The sequence below is a fragment of the Aplidium turbinatum genome, chromosome 11 (assembly GCF_918807975.1).
Source record: "Aplidium turbinatum chromosome 11, kaAplTurb1.1, whole genome shotgun sequence".
Lineage (NCBI taxonomy): Eukaryota > Metazoa > Chordata > Ascidiacea > Aplousobranchia > Polyclinidae > Aplidium > Aplidium turbinatum.
The window spans coordinates 1,459,731-1,465,575 of record NC_137482.1 but is presented as its reverse complement, the minus strand read 5'-3'; the positions used below and the strand labels follow the sequence as shown (position 1 = coordinate 1,465,575).

The window sequence follows — 5,845 nt, the reverse complement described above, 5'->3', positions numbered from 1 at the left end:
GAGAATCGAACCAGCGCCGCTTGATCTTGAAGCTTCTTCGTTCACGAAATCACAAGCTAACCAATTGAGCTATCGGGGCGGACTTGTTTGAGCCTCAGACGATTTCAATCGATTAATGGCTGGATATTAGGCGAGAACAAACATAAGCTGGTTGTCCAGACTTTTCTTCGATTTTTAACGAAGGAAACCACTCATAATTAAGGAAATAAATAATATGGGATGGCCCTTTATAATGCCAATGCAGGCTCAGTCTACACTTTACAGCAAAGTATATTACCAAAAGTAAATCTGTTCAAATCTACTAAGATCATTATTTTTAAAAGGTAAGTATCTCATGTCGCTGTGTGTATGTGTAACTTTACTAACTACTTGTACATAGTGTAGGGCAGGGGTCGCAAATACTTGTTGGCGCGTCCAAAACAATCGTTTGAAATCTTCGCGACCCAAATATTTCGTAAGCATATTATATTGTGAAAATTAGTTTGTAATTTAATATCAGTTTCAATATTACTGCACTATTGACAATATAAACTTTCCTGCACAAAATTGTATGAAATTCAGCACATCAAAAAGTAAATGATGATATTTATTTCATTCTACGGGATTTATGGCCTCTGTATAGAACACAGCTTCTTCACAGCACAGGATTAGGAAACTGTGTTTCAAAATCTAGCGCAAATCGCTATAGCCTACCACAGCGAACTCGCAGCATCAGGCTAAAACAGTTCGTTTATCTACAGTACATACAGTAGTGATGTAAGCAACGATCATGCTGCTAAAAGCGAAACTCAATCTAATGCAAAACTAAATGGTACTACTGTAAATTTACTGTAATTTGAGGGACGGCAACCAAACTATTTTTTTTCTGTTTGTAATTTTGGTCTTTATTTTTTAAACTCCGTCTTTATAACTTTCTCAATGCAAAAAAAAAGTTTTTGGTATTTTTTTTAGCAGTATCAACGTTTCAATGTACATTACTACTTATCCTTTTAGAAATTTGCGTTGTCAGCATATTGTGCTTTGCTGGTAGATCGCTGTTGACGGTTTTCATTTTTTAATTTTTGTTCTTCTTCCAGGCAATTTTGATCATTCATCATCACCATCTTTTACCAATCGGTTGTTCACATTCTTCATCTCGTCTCTCCGTCTCATTTCGTCTCTCCGTCTCATCTCGTCTCTCCGTCTCATTTCGTCTCTCCGTCTCATTTTTGGCTTTCTACGTTTGTGTTTGTTTTCGAGGGTGCCTAAGTTGTTAAGTTGTTTGTCGATCTGTTGTCCGGATATGCGGTCGCGAGCCTACAATAACTAGGCCTACAGCTTTTAACAATAGTGGTTATTTTTCGCTCAACATTGTGTAATGATGATGTGACGATGTGATGATGATTAAACTGCAGAAAACAATTTCGTAAGCACAAAAATAATATTTAGCCTATAGTGAGTTTAAATTATTTTGCGATCCAGAGTGGATGGTTTGTGACCCAAATTAAGGTCGCAACTTGCTATTCGCGGACTTCTGGTGCTGACTAAAATACAAGTAGCAGCCTACGGTGTCTCTGTACGCCGGTAGTAAGTCATCACTATGGCTGTGGGGTCGGAGAGATTTTGGCGTGTCCCGTGTAAGCCAGTTACCAACCGAGAAAGCGGAGTCGTGTATTCTTCGTCCGATTCCACAGCCCTGGTCATAACAGACGCTTACGATGATAGCAGCATAGCACAGAAATTAGAAGACAGATTGTGATAGCAAAAACAGCTGTGACATCACTCACAGCGGTGCGGTAATAGAGGTCAGTTGATAAAAGATTACAGCAAATTCTCGTATTCCTAATTGTCACAATCGAATGCGAAACTTGAACACAGAAAAAATCTGACAATTAATAATTTTATGTGTGGTGTGACAGGAGGCTATCGTCCAGAGAAGAACAAATGAAATTTTTATCCGATAAATAGAGGATAGGCCTAATTGGAATATAATTAACACCAATCTTAGAAAATTATGACACTTTAGAGTTAGACACATTATAAGAAGAAAATGTAATATTGACTGAAATGGTGTAAGACAAACAAACAAAAACGAAATATTTTGACAACATCAAGCAAAATAAGGGACGGAAAAGCATGTCAGAATTCTCTTGTCCCAGTCCCATGCTCTTGCTAAAGCGTAATTTCGACTGTTTATTTGCAGATGAACAAAGTAATCATTGTCGCCATTTTGGTCGTGCTACTTGCGATGAATATTCAAAGGGGAGAAGGAGTTCAATGGAGAAAAGGGATGAGACCACAAAAACGACGAGTGTGAGTAAACAATAAAATAGTTTGTGCAGCCATGGCCACCTGGAGATGCGGCCTGATTTGTCACATTTTGCAGATTTTGATTATAGCTACTGCTAGTGCTTGACTGACATTTTTTGAGATGTTATTACTTTTTGCGGTTTCCTAATGACATAAAACTTTTTTGTTGCCTTGGGGAAGCAATAGCAAATGAGAAAAAGTAAGTTAAAAAACGCAAAATCAGACTGTTATTGAAAATTAACAGTCTGACTAAAATCTTCGAAATCAAATTTTCTTTGCTTTTTAACATGTGAGAATGTTAAAACCTATTGTGTCGTCTGGAGAAAAGAATAAAGAAAGCGTAAAAATCTACTTTTTAGAAAAATTTATTTAAACGTTTGTCCAAAGTTAGAAAAACCTGGAAATTTCTGCAAAATGAGACAAATCAGGCCATATTTTTAGGTGGCCATGGTGCAGCCTACTAAAGTAAACTTTGTTGCACACTGACAGGTCCGGCTACAGTCTGTTTTGTTTTGAATATTTATCCTCGGACTGGAAAAGCTTCTGAAAAGTTATTCCTAGCAGTTTCGCATACTTGTAAAGGCTTTGAATCACTGACGCAGGCCCGGTCACTGAGATTGACAGAGTGAAATGTCAGATTGTTCTTGAAGTTGTGTGGCCGGGAAATTATTTCATCCACTTGGTGTCGCTGAATGGAGAGCAGTCCTCGAAACGCGTTGCTCAAGCGCACACCCCGAAGGCTGAACCAGCGCCGCTTGATCTTGAGTCTGGCGCTTAACCACTGAGCTAATGGAACAGAGCTGTTTAAGACATAAGCCCCTTACAACTTCACAGCAGCCTATTCTGATGAGACCTGCTGCTCAGATGAATATTTCTGAATCCTCGAATGGATTCATCACTGAGTGACTAAGCTGTAGCTTACTTGTGTTTTTAACGTAGTTGCTTATCAACGTCTTAGCAATTATACAAGCAAGTGGGCTAAGCCATATAGATTTGTGAAGCAAAATTGACAAATCAGTCATATTGCAATTGATTGGTTTGAAACAGGCTTCGAGGAATTTCCAAACAAATTGTAACAAAAGGTTGACAAACCCCACTCCAGAGTCAAACAAGAAGGTATAACGTAATAAACATGATTCACTTTGCTTGGAGGCATGATGTAAAACGTCTTAAACGAAATGCTTTTATGTCCTGGTTACTTTTCCAATTTCACTTAAACTTTTTTTATAGATCGATACGATCCAGCAAACGCGTCAATGTTGCAGCGGAAGGACGTCATCAACGTCAGCAGTCTGTTGAAGATGGGGATCCAATCATGTTTGATGCTTTTGCAGAAATTTAGTGGAGAATGATTTTCAAGTGAAAATGTTTTGAATATAAACGGAATCGATGGCTGATTGTCCATTGTTGTGCTTTATCTTAGGCTACAGACCAGATCAAGAAAACAGTATCCTATGAATTTCAGCAGCTTTGCGTCGGCCTACTCAGTGTACAGACTGGTGGCTCTCAATCTCTTTATCTTGTACAATTTAGTCTTAGGCGAGTGGTTCTCAACCTTTATCAACCTTCCCCAAATAAACGCAGCGACTGTGACGTATTACCGTCAGAACTTCACTTTATAAAAGAACTCAACAATCATGTTCAAATTTACATTACTTTGTAATTTTATTTCAATCATTACTTTTTAGTAAAGTTCTTTAGAACTAATTTCTGCAAGAAAAAATATCGTTTTTGAGGTGACGGTTGCTCCTATATCCACAAGGTGGAGCACAGCATGTATCATAATCATGGCGAACTACATTTATTTTTAGTGTGGCTGTGGTGCCGCGTTACCCATCGAAGACTTGTACATTAGGGCAGGTCGATTTTAAAATTTGATATGGAATAAAGTACCGGTAGTTGCCAATAAGTGAAAAACATCTTTTGCAAGTAAACAAAATAAGTAAAGTGCAACGATCGCTTGCGCAAATACGATTAAATTCTTAAAAGTTGCTCCCCGCGTTTTTTTTTTAAATCGCGAATATGTAGCGCCGTTAGCGGAAGTCGTCATAACAGCCGCAAACGCGCGATGACTTTCTCCATACTTTATAGATGATGTAGGCCTACCTAATTACAGCAAGTTAGCGGAATTTTATAAGAATAGGAGACCTGGACAGTGAAAAAGTTGTTGTTTAGCTCGAATTGAAATTAAGCACTTAATGCAGTGATAGACTGTAGGCCTAGTGCTTGTTATAAGCCTGACGCGTCTCTATGTACTTAGGCTATTCATTAGATTGAGTAGCCTAATCAGCTTATCATTATACAGCATTGGAGATGTGCTTCTTATGAGTATAATAGATCGTTTTGAGCAATGATTTGACAAGCCAATGAATCAGTTGATCTAAATAAAGTTTTTTTTAAATCTTATTTAATTTCAGCTAGTATGTGATAAACTTTCTTGTTTGCAAACTCTTATTGACACATGCTGTGGCGTACTCAGGGGGGGGGGGGCATGGGCCATAATGTAGTTAACGACGTAGATTAAGGCATTTAATATGTTTTGCATTGCTCTGTCAAAGCAATTACTGTAACAATGTTGTTTTATAGACTAAGCCAATACGAAATACAAGGCCCAATCCACCTACACCACCCCAGGTATGCCAATGTGGCATAGTGTTCTCTAAGCCTATTAGGCTATAGTGATTAGTGAGAGAGGATTGGATAAAGTCTAAACTAAAACTATACTGGGATATCATGAAGTAGTCTGAGATATCAATGACCAGTGGCGTAGCCAAGGGGGGGGGGGGGGTTGGGGGGTTACAACCTCACTTTGGCACGCGTGTGGCGTCACGGTATTGAGAATGATGCTTTCAGTCTCTTTATGCTTGGGAATGATGGTTTCAGTCTAAAAAAACTTGCCTAATTTTAAACGAAACTGCATTACAAGAGCGAGTTTTGCCAATACCAAACATTTAAACATCTCAGACAGGAATTAACAAGAAAACATAGAGACTTAGCTTTATTTCCGAAATATGCCCAAGAAAACATGATCTTATCCTTTTGCTATGCCACCTGACAGCACCATTTTACGGGAATATTCATACCCACATTTTTCTTGAAAATGCTCTCAGAATGCACCAAATTCAAAGTAATTTTTCAAAATTTTCTGCGGGAGGCCCCCCAGACCCCCCGCCGCTGGGTGTCGTCTTAAACGAAAACGCCGTCGGGCTTCGCCCGCCGGTCGTCAAAACCCCCCCTTTAAAAATTTCTGGCTACGCTACTCTCAATGGCCTTCCCCTTGACAAAATCCTGCGTACGCCACTGGACACATGCCTAAAGAAAATCCGCGTTTAACACGACAAAGTGAACAGCATCATGGAGGAGGCTCTTGCGAGCTTGCCAAAACGGAACCTAGCACTTTAAACAACTAATTCAATGTTATTACCACCTTAACAATGCTAAAATTAAATAAAATATTTGGGGTATTGTTTTGCGCATCAGCGAGGATTTAATTAGTATCTGGCAGGCAGTAAGCTAAATCCTCGCCTACGTTTGATTTCTGACAAAGCCATCAATA

At 38.9% G+C, this 5,845-nt stretch overlaps 1 long non-coding RNA gene across 1 annotated transcript; it reads left to right on the top strand.

Annotated features, from left to right (window-relative positions):
- The first annotated feature begins 242 nt into the window (after positions 1–242).
- On the top strand, positions 243–3,691 carry LOC145780123 (uncharacterized). Its single transcript, XR_014290604.1, has 3 exons — positions 243–323; positions 2,183–2,292; positions 3,520–3,691. It is a non-coding gene; the product is annotated as an uncharacterized LOC145780123 (long non-coding RNA).
- The last annotated feature ends 2,154 nt before the right edge of the window (positions 3,692–5,845 follow it).